This window comes from Hemitrygon akajei, chromosome 25, assembly GCF_048418815.1.
Source record: "Hemitrygon akajei chromosome 25, sHemAka1.3, whole genome shotgun sequence".
Taxonomy (NCBI): domain Eukaryota; kingdom Metazoa; phylum Chordata; class Chondrichthyes; order Myliobatiformes; family Dasyatidae; genus Hemitrygon; species Hemitrygon akajei.
Genome location: NC_133148.1, coordinates 21,337,672 through 21,351,428, shown reverse-complemented (window position 1 = coordinate 21,351,428; position 13,757 = coordinate 21,337,672).

Genomic DNA, 13,757 nt, shown 5'->3' with positions numbered 1-13,757 from the left:
GTTTTGTAACTTCTACGGAGAAGCGATGGCCGAGAAAGTCAATGGTTGACAATTTAAGCAGGCATTTAGCAGGGTTAATAATCAGCCTGTGTTGGCTTAAGTGCTCAAAACGTATGCAGAGATGAGAAATGTGTTCAGATTTGGCCCTAGTGGCAACAAGTAAGTCACCTAGGTAAACAAAAAATAAAAGCTAAGTCTTTTAATACAGAGTCCATCAGCCATTGGAAAGTCTGTGCTGCATTTTTCAGTCCAAATGGCATGCGCAGAAACTCAGTGGAGTTATTACAGCTGTTTTGGGAATATCCTCTGAGCACACAGGAATCTGATGGTCGCCCCTAGCTAGATCGACTTTGGAAAAAATGAACTTTCCAGCTAAACAGACAGACTTTATTGATCCCGAGGGAAATTGGGTTTCGTTACGGTTGCACCAACCAAGAATAGTGAAGAAATATAGCAATGTAAAACCATAATTAAATAATAATAAGTAAATAATGCCAAGTGGAAATTAGTCCAGGACCAGCCTATTGGCTCAGGGTGTCTGACACTCCGAGGGAGGAGTTGTAAAGTTTGATGGCAGAAATTACTTCCTATGATGCTCAATGTTGCATCTCGGTGGAATGAGTCTCTGGCTGAATGTACTCCGGTGCCTAACCAGTACATTATGGAGTGAATGGGAGACATTGTCCAAGATGGTATGCAACTTGGACAGCATCCTCTTTTCAGACACCACCGTCAGAGTCCAGTTCCACTCCCACAACATCACTGGCCTTACAAATGAGTTTGTTGATTCTGTTGGTGTCTGCTACCCTCAGCCTGCTGCCCCAGCACACAACAGCAAACATGATTGCACTGGCCACCACTGACTCGTAGAACATCGTCTGGCAGATGTTAAAGGACCTCAGTCTCCTCAGGAAATAGAGACGGCTCTGATCCTTCTTGTAGACAGCCTCAGTGTTCTTTGACCAATCCAGTTTATTGGCAATTCGTATCCCCAGGTATTTGTAATCCTCCACCATGTCCACACTGACCCCTTGGATGGAAACAGGGGTCACCGGTGCCTTAGTCCTCCTCAAGTCCACCACCTGCTCCTTAGTCTTTTTCACATTAAGCTGCAGATGATTCTGCTCCCACCATGTGACAAAGTTTCCCACCGTAGCCCTGTACTCAGCTTCATCTCCCTTGCTGATGCATCCAACTATGTCAAAAAGTCTTGAATGTATGGGACTGGGTAATGATCAGGGGTTGGTGGCCTCTTTAAAGCAATGGTAATCACCACATGGGCAGCAAATACCATTGGGCTTAGGGACCATACGAAGGGGTGAAACCAGGGGCTATTTTCTGGCATAGAATTCCAAGTCTTTCCACATTGGCAAACTCAGTTTTTGTGGTTTCCAGCTTTGCTGGGTCCAGTGTATGTGCACGGACATGGACTGGTGGGCTAGTTGTGGGAATGCGGTACTCAACCCCATGTTTTGCAACTGTAGTGGAGAATGTGGGCTTGGTGAAGGTTGGGAAGTTGCCCAGCAGTTGAGAAAACTCGCATGCAGTGGTGCATGCACTTGACCGAGTCGGTGTGGGCAACTTACTGGGGAAGCAGTAACGGCCAAAAGTCCTTGACATCCACAAGCCAGCAGATCTTAAGATCAACTAACAGTCCTTGGGCACACAAGAAATCTGCACCAAGCTGAGGTCTAGCCACTTTAGTCAGGACGAAGTCCCACGTGTAACATCCCCCACTGAAGCAGAGCATCACCCGTCCTGTCCCATGGGTCTGGATCCTGCATCTGTTGGCAGCCTCCAGCGAGGTTTTGTCACTCTTTGCTTTTTCAATAGGTGATGCTCGCAGCACATTCACTTGAACACCCATGTCACACAGGAAGCGACCTCTGAAAGGGTGTCTGTGATGAAAAATAAACAACCCTGGCAGTTGGAACCTATGGTATTCACAGACCTCTGATGTCCTGCTGTGTTGGCATTGTTGAAGCTGCAAGGTTGTTGGGAACTTCCTAGCATTCATACCAAAGTGTGTATGTTAAAAACACAGGTATGGCATCATCAGTTTCGCAACCACTGGTCCTTATGTTGGGGACCTTGTTGACCAGGCTTGAGGTAGAGAAAGGCTGAGGAATAATGCAGCGCTGCCTGGCTGAATGTAGACTATCAGCCATCTTAGCGAGCAACGCTTGCTGAGGCTGGTGGGGTGGTAGGTAAGGATAAGAGGAATCCTATCCTTGGTGGGGTGGCAGGAGGATGGGGTGAGGGCAGATGTGCGCGAAATGGAAGAGATGCGGTTGAGGGAAGTGTTAACAGAGGAAGAAGAAAAGCGCCTTTCTTTGAAGGAGGAGGACATCCCCTTAGTTCTGGAATGAAAAGCCACATCCTGTCAGTAGATATGGCGGAGATGGAGGAATTGAGAGAAGGGGATAGTATTTTTTCCAAATAACAGGGTGTGAAGTGGTATAGTCCAGGTAGCTGTGAGAATCAGTGGGTTTATAAAAGATATCAGTAGATAAGCTGTCTCTAGAAACAGGGACAGAGAGATCAAGAAAGAGAAGTGAGGTGTCAGAAACCGACCACGTAAATTTGAGGGCAGGGTGTAAGTTGGAGGCAAATTTGATGAACTCGATGAGCTCCAAATGGGTGTAGGGAACAGCAGCAATGCAGTCATTAAAGTAGCATTGGAAAAGCTGGGGAGTGATACCAGTGTAGACTGTTCCACATAGCCGACAAAAAGGCAGGCATCTTAGCAAGCTCCCTATGGTCCTTCTCGGGTGCATTAGAGAGGATGATGTAGACTGGATCAGGCATTTGCTGCATGAAGAGTTATTTAATACTACGTAAAACAAAAACGGTGATTTCCCAGGAGAGACAGCATATGGTCCATTAGCTCCAAAGGCTTACCATTGCCAAGACCAGGGAAGGAGAGCAACTGTTTGGTATGCTCAGACTCAGATAGTCCAAAAGGCGAGTTTTCAGTGATCAGTATTTACTGTGTTCAGGTGACCACCATTCTTGTAACTGTGGAGTTGCTGAGCAATGCTACCATGCAGTAAAATTTGGTGTTGTCAGTGGAGATTTCTCACAGAGCAAATGGGAATGAGCTTGTACAAACCAAGTGACAGCATTTTGCTCTCCAAACTCTGGCAGTTTCAAAGTCACTGCGTGGCTATCATGTTCAAAAACTCCAGAATTGTCTTAGAGCATCAGGGTCACCAATGTAGATATTCACAAATAAAATCCTAGGCCTGACTTGATATTTCCTTGGACCTCGAAAGAGACTAGTGTAGAAATTGCAGGGGTCCTGGCAGAAATATTTAAAATGTCCTTTGCCACGGGTGCGGTGCCAGAGGATTGGAGGGTAGCTCATGTTGTTCCATTGTTTAAAAGCTCCAAAAGTAAAGCAGTTAATTACAGGCCGGTGAGCCTGACATCAGTAGTAGGTGAATTATTGGAAGGTGTTCTGAGAGATCGGATATACAAGTACTTGGACAGCCAAGGGCTGATTAAGGATAGTCAGCATGGTTTTGTGCGTGGTAGATCGTGTTTAACGAATCTTGTAGAGTTTTTTGAGGAGGTTACCAAGAAAGTAGATGAAAGAAAGGCTGTGGATGTTGTCTACATGGACTTTAGTAAGGCCTTTGACAAGGTCCCACATGGTAGGTTAGTTCAGAAGGTTCAGACACTAGGTATCCATGGAGAGGTTGTAAGCTGGATTCGAAATTGGCTGTGTGGGAGAAGACAGAGAGTGGTAGTGGATGATTGCTTCTCAGACTGGAGGCCTGTGACTAGTGATGTGCCTCAGGGATCTGTGCTGGGACCATTGGTGTTTGTTGCCTATATCAATGATCTAGATGATAATGTGGTAAATTAGATCAGCAAGTTTGCTGATGACACTAAGATTAGAGGCGTTGTGGACAGTGAGGAAGGCTTTCAAAGCCTGCAGAGGGATCTGGACCAACTGGAAAAATGGGCCAGAAAATGACAGATGAAATTTAATGCAGACAAGTGTGAGGTGTTGAATTTTGGAAGGATAAATCAAGGTAGGACATACACAGTAAATGGTAGGGTGCTGAGAAGTGTGAAGGAACAAAGGGATCTGGGTGTTCAGATGCATAATTCCCTAAAAGTGGCGACACAGGTAGACAGGGTTATAAAGAAGGCTTTTGGCATCCTGGCATTTATAAATCAAAGTTTTGAGTATAGGAGTTGGGATGTTATGATGAGGTTGTATAAGACATTGGTGAGGCCAAATTTGGAGCATTGTGTGTGGTTCTGGTCACCTAACTATAGGAAGGATATCAGTAAGATTGAAAGAGTGCAGAGAAGGTTTACTAAGATGTTGCTGAGTCTTCAGGAGCTGAGTTACAAGGAAAGATTGAACAGGTTAGGACTTTATTCCTTGGAGTGTAGAAGAATGAGGGGGGGACTTGATAGAGGTTTACAGAATAATGAGTATAGACACAGTAAATGCAAGTAGGCTCTTTCCACTTAGATTAGGACAGATAAATACAAGCAGACATGGCTTTAGGGTGAAAGGGGAAAGGTTTAGATAGATAGATAGATAGATAGATAGATAGATAGATAGATAGATACTTTATTCATCCCCATGGGGAAATTCAACTTTTTTCCAATGTCCCATACACTTGTTGTAGCAAAACTAATTACATACAATACTTAACTCAGTAAAAAAAATATGATATGCATCTAAATCACCATCTCAAAAAGCATTAATAATAGCTTTAAAAAGTTCTTAAGTCCTGGCGGTAGAATTGTAAAGCCTAATGGCATTGGGGAGTATTGACCTCTTCATCCTGTCTGAGGAGCATTGCATCGATAGTAACCTGTCGCTGAAACTGCTTCTCTGTCTCTGGATGGTGCTATGTAGAGGATGTTCAGAGTTTTCCATAATTGACCGTAGCCTACTCAGCGCCCTTCGCTCAGCTACCGATGTTAAACTCTCCAGTACTTTGCCCACGACAGAGCCCGCCTTCCTTACCAGCTTATTAAGACGTGAGGCGTCCCTCTTCTTAATGCTTCCTCCCCAACACGCCACCACAAAGAAGAGGGCGCTCTCCACAACTGACCTATAGAACATCTTCAGCATCTCACTACAGACATTGAATGACGCCAACCTTCTTAGGAAGTACATTCGACTCTGTGCCTTCCTGCACAAGGCATCTGTGTTGGCAGTCCAGTCTAGCTTCTCGTCTAACTGTACTCCCAGATACTTGTAGGTCTTAACCTGCTCCACACATTCTCCATTAATGATCACTGGCTCCATATGAGGCCTAGATCTCCTAAAGTCCACCACCATCTCCTTGGTCTTGGTGATATTGAGACGCAGGTAGTTTGAGTTGCACCATATCACAAAGTCCTGTATCAGTTTCCTATACTCCTCCTCCTGTCCATTCCTGACACACCCCACTATGGCCGTGTCATCAGCGAACTTCTGCACATGGCAGGACTCTGAGTTATATTGGAAGTCTGATGTGTACAGGGTGAACAGGACCGGAGAGAGTACGGTTCCCTGCGGCACCCCTGTGCTGCTGACCACCGTGTCAGACCTACAGTCTCCCAACCGCACATACTGAGGTCTATCTGTCAAGTAGTCCACTATCCAATCCACCATGTGAGAGTCTACTCCCATCTCCGTTAGTTTGTGCCTTAAGATCTTGGGCTGGATGGTGTTAAAGGCACTAGAGAAGTCAAGGAATGTAATCCTCACAGCACAACTGACCCCCTCTAGGTGAGAGAGTGATTTGTGCAGCAAATACGTGATAGCACGTATACGTATATGTGATAGTTTAGAGGGAACATCTTCACTCAAGAGAGTGGTGGGAGTGTGGAACGAGCTGCCATCTGACGTGGTAAATGCGGGCTCATTCTTACGTTTTAAGAATAAATTGGATAGATATATGGATGGGAGAGGTCTGGAAGGTTATGGATTGGGTGCAGGTCAATGAGACTAGTGGAATAAAGTTTTGGCACAGACTAAAAGGGCCAAATGGCCTGTTTTCTGTGCAGTAGTGTTCTATGGTTCTAAATGAAGTGAGGTGTTCTATGTTCAATGAGACTGTAACACATTTTATTGAACTCCAAAATCTAAACACAAAAGCGCACTAAAAAGTCTTACTTAAAAAAGTCATCATGTCAGACCAGCTTCTTAAAGTGAAACCCCAACTCAATGCTAGTGGTTGTGAATTACGTACATTTCTCCCAATTACATTACCCTACAGTTACTAAACCTGGTGGTGTTGGTCCTGAGATTCCTGTACCTTCTTCCTAATGGCAGCAGTGGAATGAGAGCTTGGCCATTTGGCCAGATTTTCAATCTTTCTTCTATATGCTGATTCATCACCACCTTTGATTCAATGACAGGGGTGTCTTTAGCAAACTTAAATATGGCATTGTAGCTGTGCTTAGCCTCATAGTCATAAGTATAAAGTGAAAAGATCAGGGAATAAGCACTCAGCTTTTTAGTTCACTTGCACTGATGGTGTTTGTGAAGGAGCTGTTGCCAATGTGAACTGCAAGTGAGGAAATTGAGCATCTAGTTGTATAAGGTGGTTTTGAGGTCTAGGTCTTGGAACTTATTGATTAGCTTTGAGGGGATACAAGTATTGATTGCCGAGGTGTAGTCAATGAAGAGCATCCAGATATATGCATCTTCACTGTTCAGATGTTCCAGAGTTGATGAAGAACCAGCGAAATGGCATCTGCTGTTGACTTGTTGTGACGGTCGGCAAACTGGAGCAGATCCAGGTCATTCCTTAGGCAAGAGGCGATATGATTAATCTCAAAGCACTTCATCAGAGAGGATGCAAGTGCTACTGGACAACAGTCATTGAGGCAGTTCAGCACCTCCTTCTTGGGCATCACTATTGTTGAAGCCTGCTGGAAGCAGGTGTGAACCTCAAATGCAGGAGGGAAGGGTTAGATTGATCTTTGAGTAGGTTAAAAGGTTGGGGAAAACATTGTGGGCTGAAGGGCCTGTACCGTGATGTAATGATCTACGTTCTGGCATTTCCAGGTTATGGCACCTGTGCTTTTGGCTCCTGAAGCAAAGATAGGCCATTGTTTTTCACTGAAAATGTTCTAGATAAACGAGGCTACTACACAGTGTGGAGCGGTCTCTGATATACACTGGTTAATGGGGCAGTCCTCACAAAAGGTCTTGACCCAAAAGGTGAACTGCCCATTTCCATTCATAGACCATAAAACAGAATGAGGCCATTCACCCCATTGAGTCCGCTTCACCATTCCATCCTGGTGATTTATTAGCCCTCTTGACTCCATACATTCTCCTGCCTTTTCCCCATAACCTTTGACACCCTTACTAGATCAGAACCTATCAACCTCCACTTTAAATATACCCAATGACTTGATCTCTGCAGCCATCCCTGGCAATGAATTCCACAGATTCACCACCCTCTGGCTAAAGAAATTCCTTCTCATCTCTAAAGCGGTATACTTTTATTTTGAGGCTGTGCCCTCTGGTTCTAGGCTCCCGCACTATAGGAAATGCCCCCTCCACATCCTCTCTGTTTGGGCCTTTCAATATTCAATAGTTTCAATGAGGTCCTTCTTCATTCTTCTCATCTCTGGCAAGTACAGGTCCACAGCCATCAAATATTCTTCATACATTAACCATTTCATTCCCAGGATCCTTCACATGAACCTCCTCTGGACCCTCTCCACTACCAGCACATTCTTTCTTAGATAAGGGGCCTTAAACTGTTTACAATACTCCAAATGCGGTCTGACAAATGCGTTAGAATGCCTCAGCATTATATCCTTGCTTTTATATTCTAATCCTCTTGAAATGAATGCCTACGTTCCATCTGCCTTCCTGCAAGTTAACTTTTAAGGAATCCTGCATGATGACTCCCTTTGCACCTCTGATTGCTGCATTTGCTCCCCATTTAGAAAATAGTCTACACCTTTATTCCTTCTAGAAACAGGGAATAACCATACACTTCTCTACACTGTTCCATCTGCCTCTTATTTGCCCATTCTCATACTCATTCTCAGACATTCTCAAAATCTGTCTGAGACCTTCTGCAGACTCCCTGCGTCCTTAACACTACTTGTCCCTCTGCCTATCTTTGTATCATCTTCTAAGTTGGCCACAAAGCCATCAATTCCATCATCCAGATCATTGACACATGATATATGACACAAAAGGAAGTGGTCCCAGCACTGATCACTGCAAAACATCACGAGTTACCAGCAGCCAATGTGAAAAGGCCCCGTTTAATCCCACTCTTTGTCTTCTGCCAGTTAGCCAATCTTCTATCCATGCTAATATCTTTCATGGCTCTTATCTTGTTTAGATGTTGCCTTTTTTAAAATTTCATAAATAGGATAGTGGTTAGCACACCCAGCGACCCAGGTTCAATTCCCATCACTGCCTGTAGGAGTTTGTACGTTCTCCCTGTGACCACGTGGGTTTCCTTTGGTCCACTGTCTGAAGATCTGCCAGTTGGCAGGTTACAGGTCATTGTAAATTGTCCCTTGGTTTACCAATGATGGACTCACTTCATTTATCTTCTTCCGCTTGTCGAATGATTGCATTTCTTACACTAATGGCTAGAAGATCTATTTTGTTGAATTGGAAGGAAATTAATCCTCCTACTGTATTTCATTGGTTTTCTCAAACTATGTTATGTTTAAATTTAGAAAAAATTAGAAGTGGTGTATTTGACACTTCTACTAAATTTGAAAAGATATGGAGACCATTTATTCAATATTTTCATATGATGTAATAGGACCCTGTTCCAGGCCTATTTGATTTTCCAGTTTTGATTGCATATATGTCAAGAGGATCGGAGTTGACGACACAGATGATTTTGTATTTTTGTGAGATATTATAAACAGCCCTTTTTTTTCTCTTTTTTCTTTTTTCTTTTTCTCTCTTTGTTTTTTTTCCTCTTCTATTAGTTTTTAGATTTTGAGATTAGTTTTTTGCATAATGATTTTTTTCTTTTTTTCTTTTTCTTTTTTTAAAATTTTATATTATGATACACCTAGGTTTGCCTTGTCTATTTGTATATTGTATCATTTACGATGTGGGAATACTCATTTATACTGTAATCATTGTTCTCGTAATCTTTTATAGTTAGTTGAAATATGTACGTTTGTAATCCCATTATCTATGTATCAATTTTATTTTGTTGTTATTAATAATGATAATAAAAAGATGGAAAAAGAAAAGAAAGTAAATTGTCCCAAGATTAGGCTAGAGTTAAAATTGGGGGGTTGCTGGGCAGCACGGCTCGAAGGGCCTATTCTGCACTGAATCTCAATAATAAATAAATAAATAGATTAATATTATAATTCACCCATACATGAATATAGCCAATCCTTCGGGACCAAGGTGTACGACACATTACCAACAAAATACAGCACATTACACAAATTGTATATATTGTTACAATTTCCAGAAAAACATGCAGTCACAAAGAAAAAGAAGAACCCGAGTCTCCAGCGTCCCCACAGACGCCTCTCCCACACCACCTCGGCATTTCCTCTTCTAGGTAATTGCAACAAGCGATCACACAGCCTAGGTCTGGTCCTCACCACAACCGAGACAATGCAGCTGCCTGGCTGTTAAAATTGCCAATGAAGCATGAACTAGACTTGCTGTGTTCTATATTACCCATGTCCAATGGGGTCTTGCAAACACAATAAAAATGTCCAAGACAATCACTCACTCCTTTTTTGGACTGCCTACTGGCTAGTGGTACACAAGTCCAGGCAGCAACACAACAGTACGGATTAAGTCCAGCTTCATCACTATTGAGCAACTCGCTGATAGGATTGTCCTGCATTATTTGATGTTCTTAGTATCCAGCAGTAACTTGTAATCATACAAAAGGTATACAAGAGGAACAAATACGCCTTTGATTGGAACCAGAGTGGCCACTGTGTTTGAGTGTGCCGACATTTTATATATGTACTGTCCAAAGGAAACCCCTTTCAATTTGTGTTCGATACAGTCCAGAATCCGGAGTAACAAACAATCTGCTTTAAGAACTCTGTGGGTTTCAACATCCATAATTGCTTTCCTCCACAGATGCTGAGCTGTTCCAGGAGATTGTTTTGATTTCTGTGGATAGTTTAGATCTGCATTTTCTCTATTATAGCAGCTATTTGTTCAATGAACAATTTTAGCAACCTGAAGCATTGCAAGCCATTTAAAATTTTGGTTTTATCATGGTGGCAATGTTGAACCAGAATTCACAGCAACCCAGAAAACATCCTACCAATAGTTACAGCAGCTGCCAACACATGCACATACCAGGGCGTATTTACAAGTACAGGGCCTGCTCTGCAGAGGCTTTAGGGAGCTCAGTGGCAAGTGGGACTGAAGCAGTGCAGGTTTAATCAGGACCCAGCCTGGAAACCTGGGTCAAATTTGTGGTCTTTGGCTAGGAAGAGGGTCAGTGTGATTTGTGGAAATCATATTGTGACAGCCTCTGGCCCTCTCACTCCTCTGTCCACAGCTTGCACTTGGAGCCTGGGGATGAGACCAAAAGACCATATAACACAGGAGCAGAATGAGTCACTTGGCCCATCAAGTGTGTTTCACCATTCCATCATAGGTGATTTACTATCCTTCTTAACCCCACTCTCCTCCCTTCTTCCCATATCCTTTGACACCCTGACAAATCAAGAACCTATCAACCTTCACTTTAAATATACTCAATGACTTGCCTCCACAGCCATCCATGGCAATGAATTCCACAGATTATTTTCTAAATGGATGTTCCTCTATTCTGAGGCAGTGACCTCTGATACTAGACTCACCCCACTATAGGAAACATGCTCTCCACAACCACTCTATCTAGTCCTTTCAATATTCACTGGGTTTCAATGATACTCCCCATCATTCTTCTAAACTCCAGCAAGTGCAGGCTAAGAGCCATCAAACACTCCCTTAAATATTAACTTTTGATGACTGGAATCATTCTTATTTACCTCCTCTGGGCCCTCTCCAATCCTAGTACTTGTTTTCTTAGTTAGGGAGCCCAAAACTGCTCAAAATACTCCAAATGCAGTTTGGCCAATGCCTTCTAAAGGCTCAGCATTACATCCTTACTCTTATATTCTAGTTCTTTCAGAATGAATGCTAATGTTGCATTTGCCTTCCTTACTACCAACTTAACCTTGCAAGTTAGCCTTTAGGGAATCTTGCATGTGGACTCCCAAGTTCCTTTGTACACCTGATTTTTGAACTTCCTCCCCATTTAGAATACAGTCCAAGCCTTTATTCGTTCTATAAAGTGCATGAGCATACAGTTCCTGGCACTATATCCCATCTGCCACAATTTTTCCATTCTCCCAATTTGTCTAAGTCCCTTTGAAGAATCCCTGTTTTTTCAACACTACCTGCCTCTACACCTATCTTTGTATTGTCCACAAATGTGGCCACAAAGCCGCCGATTCCATCATCCAAATCATTGATTTATACTGTAACATAAAAAAAGTCCCAATAAAGATCCATACAGAACACCACTAGCCACTGGCAGCTACCTTTATTCCCACACTTTGCCATTTGCTAGTCAGCCAACCTTCTACCCATGCTAGTAACTTTCCTGTAATACCATGGGCTCTTAAATTCATATTTTATGTTCTCTACTTATGTTTAGTTGTATTCTGTTGGTTTCTAAAAGTTTCCCAATCATCTAGCCTCCCACAAATTTTTACTATATTATGTGCCTTCCTTTTTCCTTTGCTGCTGACTTTGGCTTCCCTTATCAGCCATGGTTGCCTCATCCTCCCTTTAGAATACTCTTTCATCTTTGGGATAGATTTATCCTGCACTTTCTCAAACTCCAGCCACTGTTGTTGTGCCATCATCCCTACTAGTGTTCCCTTCCAATCAACTTTGGCCAGCTCCCCTCGCATGCCTCTGTAATTCTCTTTACTCCACAGTAATAGTGATACGTCTGACTTTATCTTCTCCCTCTGAAATTGCAAGGTGAATTCTATATTATGATCACTGACTCTTAAGGGTTTCTTCACCTTCAGTTCCCTAATCAAATCTGATTCATTACACAATACTCAATCCAGAATTGCCTTTCCCTAGTGAGCTCTACCACAAGCTGTTCTAAAAAGCAAATTTGTAGGCATTCTACAAATTCCTTCTCTTGGGATCCAGCACCAACCTGATTTCCCCAACCTACCTGCATATTGAAATACCCCATGACTGTCATAACATTGATCTTTTTACATGCCTTTTCTATCTCCTGTTGTAACTTATATCCCATATCCTGGCTACCATTCACAGGCCTGTATATAACTATCATCAAGATCCTTTTACACTTGCAGTTTTTAAAAAATTCTACCCAAAAGAATTCTACGTATTATGATCCTATGTCACCTTTCTCAGGATAGTCTTTTTATAGCAACACAAAATGCTGGAAATCCTCAGTTGGTCAAGCAGAGTCCATGGAAAGAGTGGACATTTCAGGACAGAACTGAAACAAATTAGTTTTAAATCACTACGAGCATGGGGGTGGTGTGATTAGGACATTGATGTGGAGGCCAGTGTTGCCGTGGAGATCATCTATTTAATCTGAGGTATATGATTGTATAGCTTATTGTGAAATGTGCCATTTCCAACATTGCAACAGTCACTTGGGTCTGCATGGGGGCATTAGTCTTGATCTTTCTACTCAAATTTCAAAAGTTCATTCCAAAACATGATGTTCAGATTGATGTTAGAAGTACTGAAACTCAGACAATATTGCTAAAGAAACAAAATTCTCTCTTCTGGTGTGCTGTCCTACTGATTTTTCTAAATTCCATTTACAGGGTCCAGAATTATCAAAGGATCTGTGTGTGGGAATCTCAAACTGAACATCAATCACATCAGCTCTGCAGTGTCATTTCACCAGAGGAGATGCTTGAGAAGAATCACATTGTGACCAGTAAGGCAGTGAGATTTACACTCCTAAATGATTGTTCAAGTGACAGCCATTTACATAACCAAAGAACATAGACGAGAAGCTAGACTGGACTGCCAACACAGATGCCTTGTGCAGGAAGGCACAGAGTCGACTGTACTTCCTTAGAAGGTTGGCGTCATTCAATGTTTGTAGTGAGATGCTGAAGATGTTCTATATGTCAGTTGTGGAGAGCGCCCTCTTCTTTGTGGTGGCGTGTTGGGGAGGCAGCATTAAGAAGAGGGATGCATCACGTCTTAATAAGCTGGTAAGGAAGGCGGGCTCTGTCGTGGGTACAGAACTGGAGAGTATGACATCGGTAGCAGAGCGAAGGGCGCTGAGTAGGCTACGGTCAATCATGGAAAACCCTGAACATCCTCTGCATAGCACCATCCAGAGACAGAGAAGCAGCTTCAGCGGCAGGTTGCTATCGATGCAATGCTCCTCAGACAGGATGAAGAGATCATTACTCCCCAATGCCATTCGGCTTTACAATTCAACCACCAGGGGTAAGATATGTTAAAGTGCTGGGGTTAGGACTGAGCTTAAGTTATCATTCAATGTATTTTAGTAAACTATTTAAGAACTTTTTAAAAGCTATTTATTAATGCTTTTTGAGAGGGTGATTTTAGATGCATATCATATTATACTGAGTTAAGTATTGTATGTAATTAGTTTTGCTATAATAAGTGTATGGGACATTGGAAAAAATGTTGAATTTCCCCAAGGGGATGAATAAAGTATCTATCTATCTATCTATCATAGCACACTAGATGAAACAAGGACAAATCAAACTTGTTGTGTGGG